Source organism: Tenrec ecaudatus, chromosome 5, assembly GCF_050624435.1.
Source record: "Tenrec ecaudatus isolate mTenEca1 chromosome 5, mTenEca1.hap1, whole genome shotgun sequence".
In the NCBI taxonomy this organism is placed as follows: Eukaryota; Metazoa; Chordata; class Mammalia; order Afrosoricida; family Tenrecidae; genus Tenrec; species Tenrec ecaudatus.
Window position 1 is genome coordinate 36,466,934 of NC_134534.1, and position 20,049 is coordinate 36,486,982.

At 44.7% G+C, this 20,049-nt stretch overlaps 1 protein-coding gene across 1 annotated transcript in view; it reads left to right on the forward strand.

The window, feature by feature from the left end:
• The first annotated feature begins 7,733 nt into the window (after positions 1–7,733).
• NCALD (neurocalcin delta) overlaps positions 7,734–20,049 on the forward strand; it is a 93,379-nt gene continuing 81,063 nt past the window's right edge. The window contains exon 1 of the mRNA XM_075549426.1: positions 7,734–7,847. The gene's annotated coding sequence lies outside the window, so the exon portion shown is untranslated. The remainder of the gene's footprint in view (positions 7,848–20,049) is intronic.

Below are 20,049 nucleotides of genomic sequence, written 5' to 3' on the forward strand. Positions count from 1 at the left end.
AGTGCTCTGATCATTGTGATTTTATTATACTAGTAATTTAGGCTTAATTTGCTCTTCATTTTTAGGTTCTTGAGCTGTCAAGCTAAATTGTTGAGTTGAGCTCTTTCTTTTTTTCCTCTTTTATGTAAGCATTATTGCTATAAGTGTTCTTCTAAATACTACCTTCACGACTTCCCGTAAGTTTTGGTATGCATGCCATCATTGTCAGTTGACTCTATGACATGTAGTTTTACCTTCCAGTTTCTTATTCGCCCTTGCTGACATTAGACGTAGATTAACTAAAAGGAGAGCGTGCCTGGTGCTTTTTAATTCCCGTATATTTGCGTGTGTTTTCCCCCTGCCCCTGCCTATATTTGTGTATTTTTAAGAGTTTTTGTTGTTATTGTTGTTACTGATTTTTAATTTCACTGTTATATTAGAGAAAATACTTTTTATGATGTCAGTCTTTTTTAACTCGATAAAGACTCATTTTGCGAAAGTGATAGAAATGAAGGTGAAGAAATGGTGATAGAATTGTAAAAGACCAAGGATTTTTTTTTCAGTGCAAATACCACTTTCAGTAATATGAACAGCTGTTGCATACATGGGCCGCATCAGATGGAACACACAGAAATCACACTGACTACATCTGTGGGGGGAGAAGATGGGGAAGCTCAATGTCATCGGCCAAAACAAGGCTGTAGAACAGACCATCCACTGCTCATCTGCAAGTTCAGATGGAAGCAGAGGAAAATGTCAGCAAGTCCATGAGAGCCAAAGTATATCCCATGAGTATATCCCACCTCCATTCAGAGTCCATTTCAAAACAGTTTGTTTCATTGAACACTGATGACAGGCCCGATAAGTTGTGAAATGACATCAAGAACTTCATACACACAGAGACAAAAGGTCATTACAAAGACGAGACAAAAGAGATCAAAGTGGACGTCGGAAGAGACTCCGAAATTTGCTCTTGAGCACGGAGTAGCTGAGGCAAATGGAAGAAATGATGAAGCAAAGAGTCGAGTAGAACAATTCAAAGGGCACCTCAAGAAGACAAAGAAAAGCATTCTTGCCAAGTGTGCAAAGACCTGGAGTTAGAGAACCAAAGCGCGTGAGTGTGCTTAGCGTTGCTAACGCTGAAAGAATTGAAGAAAAACAGTCAAGCCTCAAGTTGTAATATTGAAGGATTCCAGAGGCAAACTTTTGAATGATGCAGAAAGCATCCAAACCAGGTGGAGGAATAAAGGAGTCACTTTAGCAGAAAGTCCTGGCCCATGGTCAGCCCTTTCCAAAGACAGCAGGTGATCAAGGGCCATGGGCACTAAAGGACGACATCTCAGCTTCCCTGAAGGCCTTAGCAAAAAACAAAACACAAACAAATTCAGGATTGACCTTCTCTTGTGTTTCCCTTCCAAAGAAAGGCGACCCGACAGAATGTAGACACCATCAAACTATCAAATATTACCACGAAGGCGTGAAAATGAAGTTTTCCTGAAGATAATTTAGAAAGTTTCCATCTTTAAATAAAAACTAGAAACGGTTGTAGAGTACATTGACAGGGAGCCATCTAGATTCAAGCTGGATTCAGCAGAGGACGTGGAAGGAGGGATGCCATCCTGGCATTAGATGCAGCCTCAAGGAAAACAAAATGCCAGAAGGAGGTTTACTTGTGTTTGCTGGGCTTTACATAGGCATCCTATTTTGTGCACATAGCAAAGTATGCAGACCATTGTGAAGAACGGGAATTCGGGAACATTTGGTTCTGCTCCTGGGCAACCTGTCAGAGAGAGGAATGCACAAGAAGAATATTTTCCAAAAATAAGGACAGAAAAATTCCCCAATCTAGTAAAGGACATGAGTCTTCAAATCCAAGACACTCTAAGAACTCCAAGTAGGATAAACCCAGAGATCTGACACCAAGACACATTGCAGTTAGAGTCTCAAAATGAAAAAGATACAGAAAACCTTGCAAGCAGAGAGATGGAAGCCAACAGGAAACCCAAATGCGTTGCCATCAAGTTGATTCTGACTCAGCCACCCCGTGGGATGCAGGCGAGTGGCCCCCCTGGAGCTCTGAGACTGCGGATCTTAAAGTGAGAGACAGAGTTTGTTTAGGTTGTTAGGGGACTCGCAGGGACCCTGTGGACAACAGAATGAAGCACAGCCAGGTCCTGTGCCATCCTCACCACCGCTTAGTTTGAGCCTGTGGTTTCCTATAAGCACCGAGCCAGCCCATCTTCTGGAGGGTCTTTCTCTTGTGTGCAGACCTCTATTTTACCCAGCATGATAGGATTTGCCAATGATCTCTCTCTCTCTCTCTCTCTCTCTCTCTCTCTCTTTCTCTCTCCACACACATATACACACACACTGTAGTCATTCTATGCCAGCCTTCCTTTTGCATTGTCCGGCGTTCACAGGCTTCCGAGGCCATTGAAAATACCCCAGTTTGGGTTGGGGCACAAATCCCCCAGTTTGGTTTGGGGCACACCCAGTCCTCAAAGTGACACCTTTGCTGTTTGAATGCCATGGTTCATTTGATTTCCTGATGGGCCTCCGCGAACGTTGATTGCAGATCTAGCTAAAATGAAATCCTTGACAACTTCAATCTTCTCTGCTCGTCAGGATGTGGTATGCTGGTCCAGTTGTGAGGAATTTTGTTTTTTTATATTGAGGTGTGATCCATTCTGAAGACTGTAGTTTTGGGGGTTTGTTTTTTGTTTTTAATCTTCATCAGTAAGTGCTTCCCGTCCTTCCCACTTACAGGAAGATTGAGTCATCCGCACATCACAGGTTGCTAATGAATCTTCGTTCAGTCCTGCTTGATGATAGTTCTTCATTTCTCTCAACTCTAGTTTCTGTGACTGCAATAGGACAGAGTTAATGCAGTCTATAATTCTATTTATACACAGCACGTAGAAGCATCTTCCCCATATAATAAGTGGTCAGTTAACATCAGTGGATGTAAAAGATTATGCAGTATCAACAGCAATATCCATAAAATATATTAGCATTCCATTCATGTAAACTCATAATATATATGTGTGATTTAGTAGGAATACTTTGATTTACTTTATAAGGAAACATGACTAATCCTGTGCTGCAAAGTTTTGTTATAACTTGACCTTATTTTTTTTATTCTCCCATTGCCTTTCTATTGGAAGGAAAAGAGAATACCATTTATTTCTATTATTCAGCATTCGTTTTATAGTAGTTGAGTCCTTCGGTAGCCTTTGTGTAGCACTCACTATGTGGTGGGCCCTGTGCTAACGAAGACATGACAAAGCTTCTGTTCTTTCCTTGAACATCTTCACACAATTCTCAGAGAAGCAGACGGATAAACCAGACCTTACATCCACATAAAGCTGCCTCCCAGGTGCCAGCGTGGCGGACATGTGCAATGCATTGTCCTCACCACAGTGTTGGGTGATAGATGGTGAGCTTCAGGGGACCTAAGGACCTTGTTCACTGGCCTACTCTGAAAGTGCCGTTCTGTGAGCTCTGTCCTCACACAGGAGGTCGATGGCTTTGACCCTACGGTTCCAACAGTGGAGAGAGCAACATCTCTCCCTACGAATAGTCCAGTCTAGCTCAGACATTGCCATCCAGTCTAGCCAAATCCCATGTCATCAGTCCAGTCTAACTCAGACATTGTCATCCAGTCTAGCCAAATCCCGTGTCATCAGTCCAGTGTAGCTCAGACATTGCCATCCAGTCTAACCAAATCCCGTGTCATCAGTCCAGTGTAGCTCAGACATTGCCATCCAGTCTAGCCAAATCCCGTGTCATCAGTCCAGTCTAGCTCAGACATTGCCATCCAGTCTAGCCAAATCCCGTGTCATCGAGTCCAGTCTAGCTCAGACATTGCCATCCAGTCTAGCCAAATCCCGTGTCATCAGTCCAGTGTAGCTCAGACATTGCCATCCAGTCTAGCCAAATCCCGTGTCATCGAGTCCAGTCTAGCTCAGACATTGCCATCCAGTCTAGCCAAATCCCGTGTCATCAGTCCAGTGTAGCTCAGACATTGCCATCCAGTCTAGCCAAATCCCGTGTCATCAGTCCAGTGTAGCTCAGACATTGCCATCCAGTCTAGCCAAATCCCGTGTCATCAGTCCAGTGTAGCTCAGACATTGAATGAAAAGCTGGAAAGCGGGTCTATTCCAAGCTCAATTCACTTGTCAGGGGGTGTGAACGCACGCTGGTCTACTTGTTTAGTGCGTTTACTCGCTATTTCAGGCTAAGTGGTCAAACTAATAATAGGCAGCCGTGACGTTCCTACAGCAAGTGAAAACTACTGTGTGGTGACGTGTCTGGAGAGGTATTTTAAAATTTTGTGAATCATTTTCATCTAACATCAGGTATTGTCCTTTAAAACACATCATCTCTTCATAGCTTTGGGCTGTACTTTTAGAAAGCCCCATTCTTATGGTATTTCCAACTAGATTCACCTTAACTAAGTACATGGATTGAGCTCTCACTTCCAAAGAGACTAGAACCCTAGTTTTAAGCCTGAAGGAGACTGGTGACTCCTTTCGATGCAGGAGACTTCTCTAGTCACACACACACAAACATTACGTGCATCCGTGTTTGATGTGGGGAGTCAGTCCACTGAGTAACTTATAAGGCGTTGAAGCACGACTCAGGGGGCAGACAGTCTTGACAAAGATAAACCATTCAGAATGAGAATGCTGGCTTTTGCTAATTTCCCCACGAAGCATTTGAAGGCCTGCATTTCAGGAATGTTTATAACTGAGAACATTCTATCTTTGAGGACTTCACCTATTGGCCACGTGTGGCATTGCCGTTTTCCTGGGTTAGCTGGGAAGCTGCCTCAAGAGGAAGTGAAGTTGATCAGGTTACGGTGGATTTGGAGGGGGTGGGTGGTGGTGGTGATATACCAGGCGTCCTAGAGAACATGTGGGCCTGGCAGTTCAAAAGGACCCACCACCTCCCCTTCCCCTACTACTATGGTGTGCATTTCTGAACAGAAGCCGGGATCCATATGTGGAATACATTGTACAGGAGTGGATTTGGTGGTTGCTGAAATCTACTCCTTATGAGATTTGCCCTGACACATTTAGATAGAGTTTGGATTCAGTACATCAACTGATTTTGATCAAAGAGGTAAGTTTTCAACTCTCGTGAATAGATTAACAGTGAAAATTCTATACTCACGTGGAAGCTGCGTTCTGTAAGCCGTCATTAGGAACACATGCGGGGACACCGCAGGGCCCTAGATCAGGGAAGGTGTGCATCGGGGTAGTATCGTGTCACTGTGCTTCTAGCCATCTGGATGCTGAGCAAATAATCTGCGTAATGGGCCTTTATGAATAAGAAGATGGCATGAAGATTGGAGGAAGGTTCTTTTACAGCCTATGATATACAGATGTTAACACTCTGCTTGCTGAAAGCAAAGGGAATTTGAAGCACATACTAATGAGGGTCAGAGCCTGCAGGCTTCAGTGCGATTAGACCTCCACTTAAAGCAAAACAAAGAGCCTCAGAACTGGACCACTGAGCAACATCAGTGGAGAAACGATGAGAGTGCTCAAGGATTTCATGTTACGTCAATCAACGCCATGGAAGGAGCTAGTCACGAAACCAAGTGATGTATTGCATCGGCATGTCTGCTGCAGATGTCTTCTTTAAACTGTTCAGAAGCAAGGATGCGCCATCGAGGACCAAGGTGTGCGGCACTCACCATGGTATTTTCAGTGGCCTCATATGCATGTGAAAACTGGGCAATGAGTCAGGAAGACTGAAGGAGAATGTATTTGAATCGTGGTGTTGGTGAATGATATTGAATCTGTATCATGGCCTACCAGCAGAATGGGCACGGTAGCACTCTGTTAAGCATATGACTATGAGTCGGAACCAAGTCGATGGCACCTAACAGCAACGTAGATGACAGCATCAGGAAAATAACGGTTCAATTGAAAAGGAGTGTGCTTTCCCACCACCACTGGGAGAGAAGTAAAGAAAGTTGGAAGAGCAGGTTCTTTGCCCAAGCACGCTGGGTATTGGTAATTGTTAAAGAAGACGTTGTCTGACTCTAACTGAAGAAAGTTCATGCTCTTTCAGCAACACAAATGTATCTGATGATCTGGTTTAGCTTATTTTTATATTTCATAGAACCTTAGAGATATAGATCTTCCCTCTCTCCTTTCCTTCCTCTTTCTTAAAAAAAAAAAACAAGAGTAACAATCCTGATAAAACCAAGAATGAAAAGTTATTTAGGGTTTTGAGAGCCAACTCTTCTCCTTGTCTTTTAGCCCCTTTGCCCACAGACTGCGCGTCCATTGCTGGATGTCTTCGTTTGAAGTCCCTCACTATCACCATCATTTAACTCGGCTGAATTGGCTCCTTGTTAATGAAGAAGACCCATGAACTAGGAAATACACATGGGTGTTAGGGTTGAAGTATGTTAGGGTCGTCCTGAAGGAAATGAAGTGGGGGGGTTAGAAACTATGTATCCTTATATCTGCCATTTCTCTCAGCTTTCCTTAGGAGCCTTCGTGGTCTTGTGGGCTAGGGGATGGGTGACTTACTGCAAGGTTGGCAGTTCCAACTCACCAGCTAATCCAAGGGAGAAAGAGGAGGCTGTCTTCCATAAAGATTTATAGTCTTGGAAACTCTATGTAGGGTCCTGGTACAGAGCTGGAATCGGCTGGAGGGCTGTGGATTTGGTAGCAAGAACATGGTGGTCCAGAAGCGAAGGTCCCACGACGTTTGAAATGGTTGCTTTAAAGTAGCGTTGTTTTGAAATTCCTGTCAGCATTGTTCTTGCATAAGACATTTTACAGTGTAGGAATTCTACATGCCTTTCCCTGCTTTTCACATCCTCGGTGGGGTCAAGGATCCCTCTTGGCACAGTGGGTTAAGCACTAGACTGCTAACCCAAAGGTTCCCAGTTCAAGCCCACCAGCTGCTCCGAAGGAGAAAGGGGTGGCAGTCTGCTTCTCTAAAGATTTACAGCCTTGGGAACACCCTGGAGCAGTTCAACTCTGTCCCACGGGGTCACTGGTGTGTTTATCACTAGACCCTTGTGCCTTGGGCCACCACCCGGGTTCTCGTTTTATTTTAACATGGTGTCTAAATTTCTGTGTGAATTCTTACATAGGCTTAAAGACCTCCCCGCACCCCACCTTAAGCATCTTCATTTTTATTGTTTATTAATTTTTTAACAATAAATTCAATCAGCTAAGAAAACCATCTCCAGCCTTATTACCCACTTTCTGTCCTTTGGTAGCTCAGAGACACCTGAGCTTCGTGATACTGAGGGGACTTCCAAGGGTGTGGTCCTGCAGCAAATACCATGAAGAGACAACCAAGCGAAGCCTTCAAGAGAAAAGTTGTGGGCACCCTTGAGTCACAACTTGGGGTGCCGAGGTGATTAGAGAGCTGTCCGTGTTGGTTGTGGGGTGAGTGCATACACAGTCACACTCACATCTCTCTCTCTCTCTCTCTCTCTCTCTCTCTCTCTCTCTCTCTCTCTCTCTCTCTCTCTCTCACACACACACACACACACACACACACACACATACATACACACACACACTCTCTTTCTCTCTCTCACACACACAGACGCACACACACACAGACGCACACACACCAGTGACAGATGACCTATTGAAATAATTTCAGAGCCGGTCTGTGGTTGCTACGACAACCAGTGCTCTCTTGGCTTTCATCTGGCCATGTGACAGGGACTTTGACGTCAGCTGGAGGCAGAGCCTGTGGCTGAGTCCACACAGTCAAAGGCTTGTGAGAATCGGGTGGATGCTGGACTCCGACGCTGCTGCCGCCGCGGCTGCTGCTTTCCCGTGGCTGCCGAGCATGGGCTGTTAAATCTCCCACTTCTGCGTGAGGTACTGGGTTTTCTTGGTGTCTTGTAGTTAGATGGTCTGGAAGCTCTGTGTGGTGCATCTGCTGTCTCGTAGCTCTCACAAGTTTATCTCTGCGAGCAATGATTGTTGCATCCGGGAGGAAACTCCAAGCAGCTCCTGGGTTGCTAGTTTGGGGTAGCGCCTCTGGAATTTGGGCTAAATTTGGATTCTCATTCTGCGATGTAGATCAAAACAGAATCGCCTTGCTGGCTCAACGCTTGCTAACACTGCACTGCCTAGAGAGAGGGATGTGCAGCCTGACCTCAGTGCCCGGGTGAGCTCCAGGAATCCTCTCGCCAGCGCTGTTTGGGCTTTAAAAACTCCAGCCGAGCGGAGCCATGGGCTCCTGACTTGGCTTTTCAAACACTTGCTTCCCTGGTCCGGATCAGCTGAGAACAGCTTGAGATTGTGTTTCTATCTTTGTTTTTGTGGCTTTCATAATTAGCAGCAACAGGAGCCACCCCGACGCAAATGACCAGGCAGCTCGGGAACAAAAGTTGAGGGGCTTCTCACAGAACCGGCGAGTGGCATTCTGCAGCGACCAGGGGCAAACTGTCAACAACTTCCTGTTTAGAGAAAAATGATCCGCACTCTGCCAAGGCAGCTGGGTAAAGCGTCCTCTGCTGTGAATGCAGATGCTGGGGGGCGGGGGGGGGGGGAGCAAACAGCACATTTGCGATGTCTTTTGCTGGGAACTTGCTTGTGAGGAGAATATCGTGGCTGGGTTGGTCTTTGCTGAGAAGCCATGCAAGCTGTTTTTAAATTGTAGGAAATTGAAGTAATTGCCCAGAGCAGAAAATCGTAGCCCTAAAATCGAAATGGAGATTCACTTTATCACAAATACCGATAAGTAGGCACCAAAGATTGGCTTCAAATCCTGGGTGAATTAGCTGAGAGCTCTTACCTGTTCAGCCTTGCTCTGCTGTCGGATGCAAACGGTTTCAGTGCACGGTTGGTGTCTTTCCTTTTTTGCCCAAGGCTGGGAATTTGGGATGTTCTGTCACCGCAGATAAGGTGCATCATTTCGAGCCTTGTAATTCACAGAAAACCTTTTGTGTTGAACTTTACTGAGGCTGAGATTTCTAACTAGGCTTGTGAACCTTACGAGTTTAACTGAAAACAAGAGAAAAGTTTTAGGCAAGTAGTATGAGATGTGATGTGGCTGGTATTTTAAAGAGTGCAAAGCATAGTTTGATGGCGTGATGGTCCAATACATACCCGAAAACCATACCGCTGTGGAGCCGAGTCTGACTCACAGTGACACTCGACGGGGTTTCTGAGACCGGAACCCTTAACTCGGCATATGAACAGCACGCACTGCACAGAATGGGAATGGTCTCCATGTAAAAAAAGACTCCGTTTTTCATATGCTGTGTTAGTCTTAGCACACACCCACGGCCAGCACTGACGTTACTGGGGGCGGAAAGCAGGTCGGACAGCATTAGACTGCAGCGGGGAGTGGATACAAGTGCGTCTATCAACAATTTCTCGCTAGTTCTCAATGAATGAATATTCATGAAACGGGCTGGCATCTGATATGTGTTTTCAGTCAGGGCCTCTCTTGGAGGATTTCCCGAGACGTCTCATGTACTTGCATTCAAGGCACGAGCTATCATGCCGTCATTTAACTGATCTCATGGTTATGATAGGCCAGAGGTCGGGTTCCACAGACCCTGAGCCCCATGTTCACTGACACGGGCACAGATAGGAGCGTTTATAAGAACTCTCCGCGATGCACTATTACACGTGATCATGCCTTAGTTTACTGTCACTAAGCCATTCTCGTGATAGCTTTCCCACTTAGCAAAGATTTCTTGGGGCGCTCGCCACGATGCTTTAAGGTCATGAGAGGGTTCTATTCAATGCCCTTGTGGGATAGACTCCATTTGAGCCACCTGAACTCAGAATTTTCCTGCCTCGAGAGCCGAATGTCACTGCTGGCGCTCAGCAATAGACAAGACCCAGCCACTCGGTGCCAGGAGAGCTGCTCTGGAGGCCGCAGGTCCTTCCTTACAGCAAAGCGAGAAAAGAAAGGGCTCTTGGCAGCATCCGCTATTTACAGCAATGAGATTGTGTTGGTTTCAAGGTCAAGTTGTTTCCACTTCCAAGAGCTTGCCCAGGAAGGATTGGCCGTGGAAACCGGCAGGTTGCACTCTGAAAGCGTTTGTGCAGTTTCGGGTTCTTCACCTGGGTGGGTGCCGGGGAGCGGGTGGACCCTGCTGACCCTTCTGAGCGTGATGTGTGTAACAGAGCACTCCGTGAAGTATGCGGGATGGCACAGGAGGCCACTTGCATGGAAATGTCATGAAGCACGATGTCGTCAATACTCAGGAAGGCGTTGTTCAACAGGCAGCAGATTGATCGCTGCCATAATGTTGAAGCAGTGATATTTCAAGAGGGGGGGGGGCCTTAGTGGTGTAAGGGCTACGCGCTCATCGGCTCCCTGAAAGGCTAGTCCCAGTTCCAACTCATCCGTTGACTCTGAGCGTGGTGGGGGGTGGGGGGGGAGTCTAGGGGGTTGCTCCCATCAAGCTTACAACCTAGAAAGCTCTAGAGAGCAGCCCTGCTCTGTCGCATAGGATGATGGTGAGTCACAAAAATAAATCAATTCTCTGCCACCTCACAGCAACACCACCACTATAATGGTGTTGTGAAAATACCTCCTTCCTCTTGGCAACACACGCAGTTTTGTGGTCTGTGGTCTGCATTGTGCCGTCATGGAAACATTCCCAAATAAAGTTTGGACATTGAAGTGGTAACATCTTTCCCATCCTAGTGCCTGGACCTCTAGCCCTGACTTAAATGATATGAATGCTAGCAATTCCTCAAGGTTATAGAACTGCATCGGATCCAAATCCACAACCCCATTTCCAGGGTCAGCTCCACCACCTCTGATGTCACTCTTTGGCCGTGTCGATTGCCCAGTATTGTCTGCCTTTGGTGTGATGAGGGATGCGGCGTGCATCGGGCCACCAGATGGCAACGGCCCCTTCCTGTTCACCTTGAAAGCCCGGAGCAGTCTTACGTTCCTCGGACAGAGGGACTTTTACCTGATTGGATGGGGTTAAGAGAAAAAGCCACGAGCTCGTGCCAGTTATGCAGGTTGAAACCAGGAACGACAGAAGCAAGACGACATCTGTTTGCAAAGGGCGCTTTCTCCACTGGAAGAAGCTAAGAAGCCAGTGCTTCCCGGAAGAACGCAGGGTGTCGGATGAGAGCGGAGCTGCAGACCGGTTTCATGTAAAAGCTCATGCCTGTGTTGGTGCTGACACACGGACACATTTGTTACATTTTGGTATCCGAGATAATCAGCCGAGCGCCCTGAAGGTTTGTCTGCCAGAGGTTTCCAGGATGGAACCTGTTTAAAATGAAATGGGGAATAGAGATACTTCCCAAAGAACCAGGACGCAGCACCGTGGATGGCTTATTGGACATTGAAGACCAGGGAAGGAAGCAGTCGCGTAGATTGTTTAGTGTGACTTCTGAAGGCAGTTGACTCATATCCCACTGCGCTTTGTGTAGAAGAGATCGCTCTGATTGTGCTTGTCAGCAAACCCGGGAAACTTCTCAGTGGGTTGGCGGCTGTCGGCTCCCACTGCCTTCCCAGCTCGGGGTTCAGAGTTAAAATGGAGTGTACAAAGGCGAGTGCACAGACCCATCCTGTCTCTGACATCAGCACCCACCATCTCAGTGTCACAGAACCGGAGCTGTGACATTTGGGGCAAGCTGTTGTTTAAACTCTCTCCAAATCCCTAACATTTGAGATGGAAGCTTAGCAATTTTCCTTTGCGTGTTTTTGTGGGGATTACGAAAGAGGAGTTTTCTCAAACACTTCCCATTCTTTGGATCAGAGAAGAACACCTGTTCAGGGGGTGGAGGTGGGGGACTTTGAATCTCTAGGGAGACTGGATGAAGAAACTTGGGGAAAGCTTACATTCGCCGACTCCAGGCTGTGCGATTTGCCTCTCTGGTAGTCTTTGAAAAGTGACGCCCAGAAAGAATCGTCATTCTTTCTCATGGCTCAGCTTGTATGGATGCGGTGCCTCTGATGGGTCCAACTCAACAAAGCCTTTCAAGCTGTAATATTGTATTATTGTGTCCAGGAGTGATGCTATAAATGTTAGTACCCATTTAGACTTTGACTGATATAAAAAAAATATGACACAGTAAATATTTAAATTTGCCGGAGCCACTGTCTTTAAACTAAAGACAATCTGCTCTTTTATCTCTGAAGTAAACTTTAGGGGGTTGGGTGTGTGTGTGGGGGGGGATTTGGAGTCATTTCTATAAATGTCTTTCATTAGAAACACAGCATCCCCGTAAAGCTTAGTTTGTGTTCACATAATGTAATATAATATACCCAGATGACATTGAAGTCTTCTGTCTGATTTATAGGAAAGAAATCGCTGGTCTGAAAGACATCCTAGCTACTGTGATTCCAAATGGGAGGATTGTCCATTATTTTCTAAATCCTGCACCAGTCACTGCAGGAAAACTGAGGGCTGCGTTTTGGCTAAGCCCAAGGCTACTTGTTTTAAGGGTGTTTCTGGAATTTTCCCGACTCTCATGAACGTAGGCCCCGGTAGAGGTACATGTTGAGAGGAAGGTTGGTATTCGTTGGCTGCCTGCTCAGCTGACTCCCACAGCCACTGGTATGATTCATGGGACGGAAACCAGGATGGATTTTGTGACCACCAGATGTGCAACATCCGTGGAGATAAAAATGTAAAAATAGCATCCCACACAGTTCTCCTGTCGGATGCTTTCCCAGGGCTTCCCATGACTGTAGATAAGGTGCAGCATGACATAGCATCACACAGTCAACGGGTATTTATTGATTGGCCACTGCATCTATTATATTAGACCAGTGGTTCTCAAACTTCTTCATTTCATGGCCCTTTCATACAGTTCCTCATGTTGTGGCGACCCCACTCCCCCAACCATAAAATTATTTTTGTTGCTACTTCATAATTGTTACTTTGCTACTGTTATGAATCATTATGTAAAGATCTGATATGCAGGATGTATTTTCATTGTTACAAATTGAACATTATTGAGCATAATTAAAGCATAGTGATTAATCACAAAACAATATGTAATTCTACATTGTGAACTATTTATGTGTTTTCTGATGGTCTTAGGCGACCCCTGTGAAAGTCATTCGACCCCCAAAGGGGTCACGACCCACAGGTTGAGAACCACTGTGCTAGACGGACCATGGAAGAGCCCTCGCTACTCTGTGGAATCCTGACTTTTGTTTGCCTACGTTTCCATTTCAACATTCCATCGTTCATGCATGTAACGCATTCGGACTACATGCTTGGGAGTTTGTGTTTAACCATCGCGATCCCGTCTGGGGTTTACAGGCCGATTAACTGTGTGAGGAAACCTCCTAGAAACAGCCACATGGGCTAGGGTAGGATTTTTTTAAGAAGAATCTTGGCTAAAGGAAAAACAAACAAACATCCCAGCCCACATCAAAATAGAGCAGACAGATAAGTCACCCGAGAATCATTAGCTTTTACCGCCCAGCGGAAACTCAGCAGGCCCTCTCTGGCTGTCAAACGGCGGCCCAACCTGGGAGCAACCTGTTCATCTTAGTGTTCAGGGTGCCAGGTGAGCACACCTGCCCTGCTCCCACTGGGCCAAAGGCCATTTGCCTCAACCTCAGATGACAAAGGAGACTAGGGATTTTCCCAGGGAATGGTTTTTCAGGCAAATACCCTGTCTTATGCAAATACAAGAGCCATCTTATGAAAAGAATTCATAAGTTAGTGATACCCAAGTGTGTGTCGTTCATCTTTCCTGTGCTAAGTCAGTGATCGACTCTTGGCTGCGATCCAGAGCACCAACCCCAGCGACAGAATACAGCATGGTTCCTATGTTCCTTTCCCACAAGCATGCGAAGGAGGAGGGGCTTTGCTCCCCACAGTCATTCAGGGACTCGGGGCCCTTCTTCCATCTAGTGACACTGCTCTGGGGGCACATTCTGTCGCTCCCAATTTGTTGTTATTTGGGGCAAGTTTCCTAAGTGTTAGTGTTCTTATTTATAGATCATAGGAGCACTTAGCTCGTGGATTTTTGTGTCCACTGACTTTGCCTAGTAACCGGCAGGTACCAAGAACTCAATCATGTGAATGGTTACCGTCCATTTTCTACCACTCGTGAGGTTGTCCCCATCACCCTGCCCCCAGGAGCCTGGGAGCATCACCCCGTGTGCTTGCTGTTATCATAACAGCTAACAGTTAGGGAGCTAGATAAGGTTCTAAATTCCTCTCAAAATAACTTTCTTTCTTTGTTTGTTTTGTTTCGTTTACAACATTCTAGTTTTACAAATGAGGAATCGGAGGTACAGAGAGTTTGGGCAAACCGATTGCCAGTGTCACACAAATTCTTAATGGGACTCTAGCTGCTCTGTTCTCTGTCCTCTCTGTGTCCTGGGTCTTTGTTCATTATCCTCTATTGCCTTCCAAGCCGGGCTGTGTCGTACAAGACTAAGTAAAAAAGTATCTACGTTAAGCTTCAAGTGCAGAATGGCAAGGGCTTATTCCAAACAAAGTGTGTTTACCCCTGTCTCTGAAATCAGTGGACGACTACAAGCAGGTTCTCTCAGTCACACATTGGTCTCATCCAGGTTATTTTAAAAGGGTGGTGCGATCAGATCAGTGGCTTTCATGGGGATCTGCTGGACCAGCTGAATTCAAGGCAGAAAGATCAGCTCAGAAGGCTCTGGTGACTGCTTTGGGGGATTCTAAAGGAGCAGGCTTGATAGATTTTTCTCAAGGGTCACTGGTTGACTAGCAGCGCTGATCATGAGAAGATTTAAGAAAATTGAAAACTGCATTGATGAGACAAAGACCAGGCAAGTTTTTCTCAAGCATCCCCCCCACCCCCCATCACAACAATAATCCTGCTAGGTCTTGCTTACAGTGCAGCAGGGAATGTACTATGAGAATTTCATCAGAAAGCCTTTCTGCATTCACTCTACAGTTGACCTTGATCCTTCTGATTTCCTTTTGTTCTCAGCACTTAAAGAACCTTTACAAGGAAGATAATTTGAGTCCCTCCGGGTTGACAAAACTGCCATTTGAATGTGGTGTAAATTGAATTCTTTGGGTAAGGCTTAGAGAGATGAAAACACCATTTTCTAAAGGTCATAGATTTAAATGGAGAATATGTTGAGAAATGATAGTTTTGCATTTTGGTATTTTTTGCTTAATAAAGATTTGCACTATTTTGTAGCAATACTTTTTCTTTCTTTTTGATTAAACTGAGTAATTTGAGACTTCATTTATTGAAATGATAACTGAGGCTGAATAGTTGCAGGTTTAGTTTCAGATTCTATTGTCTTTACTTATTTATTTTTAATCGTTTTATTGGGGGTTCATACAACTCTTATCACAATCCATATATACATCAATTATATAAGACACATTTGTACATTAATTGCCCTCATCATTCTCAAAACGTTTGCTCTCCACTTAAGCCCCTGGCATCAGGTCCTCAATTTTTCGGCTCCCTCCCCGCTCCCCTCTCCCTCATGAACCCCTGATAATTTTTTTTGATAGTCATAAAATTTATTTTGTCTTTTCCTTTAATAGGTAACTCTAAATATCTTTTATTTTTCAGTTTTACATTGAATTTCATCTACATTGTAGGTAAAAATATATTCAAACTATATATAATTGCATTTTATTTTTAATTCCTCATAATACTATTTACAATGAGACAACTATATGAAAATCTTATATAAATATCACTTAATTTTGCTAAAATTAAGGTCAGAAAAACCCATTTTAGGTAATAAAATTATAATAGAAATTATGGATTTACTTTATTAGACATTTGAATATCATTGGCCTATCAATGATATTCAAATATACACAGGGAGGTAAAATAATTAAATTCTGCAGTCTAATATTTTGTTAACTTTCACTGATATGAAAGCCAAAACTGAGCATAACCTCCCTTGTTAAAATGGCAAATGTTACAGTTGCCACATAATGTATGTTTTACCATAATGTTTGAAAGCCTCATTATACAGATTATTCAACTTTGTCATTATGTAGATCTAATTTTATAGTTCATTTATTTATTTATTTATTTTTAACGCTTTGTTAGGGGCTCATACAACTCTTATCACAATCCATACATATATCAATTATGTAAAGCACACCTGTACATTCATTGTCCTCATCATTTTCAAAGCATTTGCTCTCTACTTAAGCCCTTTGCATCAGGTCCTCTTTTTTTCCCCTCCCTCCCTGCTCCCCCTTCCTCATGAGCCCTTGATAATTTATACATTATTATTTTGTCATATCTTGCCCTGTCCAACGTCTCCCTTCACCCCCTTTTCTGTTGTCCATCCTCCAGGGAGGAGGTCACATGTAGATCCTTGTAATCGGTGCCCTCTTTCCAACCCACTCTCCCTCTACCCTCCCAGTATCACCACTCACACCACTGATCCTGAAGGTATCATCCGCCCTGGATTCCCTGTACCTCCAGCTCCTATCTGTACCAGTGTACATCCTCTGGTCTAGCCAGACTTGCAAGGTAGAATTTGGATCATGATAGTGGGGGGCGGGGGAGGGGAGGAAGCAATTAGGAACTAGAGGAAAGTTTTATTCTTCATCGGTGCTACATCGCACGCTGACTCATCTCCTCCCCTAGACCCCTCTGCAAAGGGATCTCCAATGAGCTTTGGGTCTCCACTCTGCCTTCTCCCTTCATTCACTATGGTAAGATTTTTTGTTCTGATGATGCCTTATAGGTACGCCCCTTCGGCACCTCGTGATCCCACAGACTGGTGTGCTTCTTCCATGTGGGCTTTGTTGCTTCTGAGTTAGATGGCCACTTGTTTACCTTCAAACCTTTAAGACCCCAGACGCTATCTCTTTTGATAGCTGGGCACCATCATCTTCCTTCGCCACATTTCCTTATGCTCCCGTTTGTCCTAAGCGATCCTATAATGGAGGTGTGCACCCAATGATACGATTTTTTATTCTTTGATGCCTGATAACTGATCCCTTTGGAAACTCGTGATCACACAGACTGGTGTTTTCTTCCATGTGGGCTTTGTTGCTTCTGAGCTAGATGGCCGCTTATTTAACTTTAAGCCTTTAAGACCCCAGACGCTATATCTTTTGATAGCCAGGCACCATCAGCTTTCTTCACCACATTTGCTATTCACCCGCTTTGTCTTCAGTGGCTGTGTTGGGAGGATGAGCACCTGATACTTTAAAAATTATTATTTTGTCAAAGCTTATACTGTCCCACATCTCCCTTCGCCCACTCTTCTGTTATCCATCCCCCAGGGAGGAGGTCACATGTAGATCCTTGTAATTGGTTCCCCATTTCCAACCCACCCTCCCTCTACCCTCCCAGTGTTGCCACGCACACCACTGGTTCTAAAGGGGTCATCTGTCCTGGATTCCCTGTGTTTCCAGTTCCTATCTGTACTAGTGTACATCCTCTGGTCCAGCCAGACTTGCAAGGTAGAATTGGGATCATGATAGTGAGGGGAGGTGGGGAGGAAGCATTTAGGAACTAGAGGAAAGTTGTATTTTTTATCGTTGCTACATCGCACCCTGACTGGCTCATCTCCTCCCCGACACCCTTCTGTAAGGGGATGTCCAGTGGCCTACTGTAGCAATACTTTTTCATTTACCCTTATGTTTCCTCTGGAAATGTTCTATATGGTGGCAAATTATACTAACCCCAAACGGTCATGACATTTACAATGCTCCATCATGCTCTTCCAGGACCTCCCACACTCCATCGAGTGGTAAAGGCTGGTCCCCCTTCCTTGGAGCACACATTTGACAGGTTCAACCATAGATTACAGTGAGTGACCAATCTAAATAATAAAATTAATATGACTTCTTTTCTTTGTGGAATATTCTTTATCTTTCTTGCACACACCAACATTTGCCTTTGAAATCTAGTCACCATGTTTGAGAAAGCCCAAACCAGAGAGAGGGGTCACGTGCAGCTTTTTCCATCAATTATAGAACTAAGGTCTCAGCCAAGGTCCAAGATCAACCACCAGGCAGTGCTGTGCGTGAGCAAGCCTTCAGATGATTCTAGGTCTTGGCCTTTGAGTCCCCCTTCACCTGCCTGATGCCAAGTGGACCGAAGATGAGCTGCCCCTGCCATCTCTGTCCAAAATCTAGATTCAGAAGCTAAATAAATATTACTGTCCTAAGCCTATATGTTTTGGGGTAATTTCTTAGGCATTCAGGGTAACTAGAACATATAGAGTTAGATGTGACTGAAATAACTGTATAGAGGGCTCAGATATAGATTAAATGGGTTTTGTGTGATTTGGCATGAGTGCCTAACTCAGCCCAAAACTTAGATGTTATCCATAAACTTACCAATAAGCTTTAGGAACACATTCTATTTATAGAGTTAAGGCCGTGCCCTGCCTGCTAATGCTGTTACTAGGTCTAGGAGGAAATGTGGATTCAGCTGAGCTTGGACTGTATGCTGTGTCAAAACCTCCTTCCTGTCTTCTGTCGGCTGGGCCCCTCCCTACTGGAGAATCATGATATGAATTGCAGTGCTTTCCCATTTTCCTATGGTCACTGTTTATTCCTCTCAGTTCCCATTCATCCTTCTTTACCATGCCTCCTCGCTTCATTTCCTGCCTAGTCTTCTATTGTTAGGCCTGCTGGCTGCTTTGCACTCTCTTGGCCCATTTCCATTGTGTGCAGGTCTCTCATTGTACGCTCGTGCTTTCTAGTAAAGCTAGGGGATTTCTCTTAGCCAAGTAAGATTCCATTCATTCAACAGAGTCGTTTTCCTCTTAATAAAGCTGCTCACATAGTAAGTCTCCCATTGGCTGAGAGCTGCAAGGGTTGGTCAAACCCATTACAGGCGATCCTCACCTGAAGAGACAGCTCTGCTTCTCCTAGTGCGGGGAAATCAATACCACTTAACTCTCTTTTCTCTTACTAAAACTACACATCCCACTGTTCTTCAGAGCTTTTCTTAAGAAGGCTAATTGGTTTGTTCACTCATTCATCTCTTCATGTAACATTTGCTAACTCCATACAAGGCCCTATAGAAGTATCTCTTTCTTGGCAAGATTTCTTCAACTGTCTACTGCACTTGCCATAGACACTGGGTGGTTGTGGTCCAACCACCCAGACCTTTTGCTAATCAGAACCTGCCCCACGTCTTCTGAGATGTTCCTGCTAAGTGGAATAGACCCATGGACTCTGAGCTCAGCCGGTCCAGTCACAGACTAATTGTTATTTTGTTCATTGATATCAAGTTGGCTCCAACTTATGACCTTGAGTGTGTAATAGAGTAACACGTTGGCTGGTTCTACATCATCATCATGAGAAATGGTATCTCTGAGCCCATTGTTGCAGCTCTTGTGTTGAGCCATCTGGTTGAGTTACCCTCATTTTCATTGGCCCTCTACTGTACCTTTATTGGTCTTTCCTTCCTGAGGAGATCCCAAAGTCAGTCCCTTGGACAGTCTAATTAGAGATGCTGAGAAAGCCATATAGCTTGTCTTTGACTTTGGCTATCCCCTCTCATAGTGCCTAAGGTAGTGCTAAACACATAATCCTATTCATTAAATCTGTGATAAGTGTTTAATAGATTAACTACAAAAGCATATGGCACCGAGATGGTTTGATTTGAAAGGAAGAGAAACACCATTTGTTAATCACTTTGAAGAAGTGAATTTATGGGTTAGTTATGATAATTTCATTATTGCAGTCAGGCAGACTAGTCCTGTCCCTACGGCCCAACACCTGAAGGAAATTGAACCAGTGAATTGGATTGAGTCACATAAAGGTGTTAAATAGCTGAGGACAGATCTTTAACTCAGTTTCAGACGGTGAGTGCCCAAGGTGTGTTTCATAACTACAGGACATCACTTGCTGGGACTGCTGCAGCTGCTCGTGATTGTAACTATTTGGAAATCAGTGTCTGTTTTGGAGGTCATTACCTTGGCTGTTTCTCCTGGTTATTTATTTCAAACTGACTGACCATGGAGTGCTTGGCAAAGCCTTGAAATCTACTCCCGGGGAATGGAGACACAAGCACATGATTGGGAGTTCTCTTTATAGAGAACCTGCACAAAATTTTAGTTGGAAACCATAGTTTCATGAAATTTTTTTTTTCTGATATATTCAGTTGCTCTCACAAAAAAAAAAAGAAGTGATTT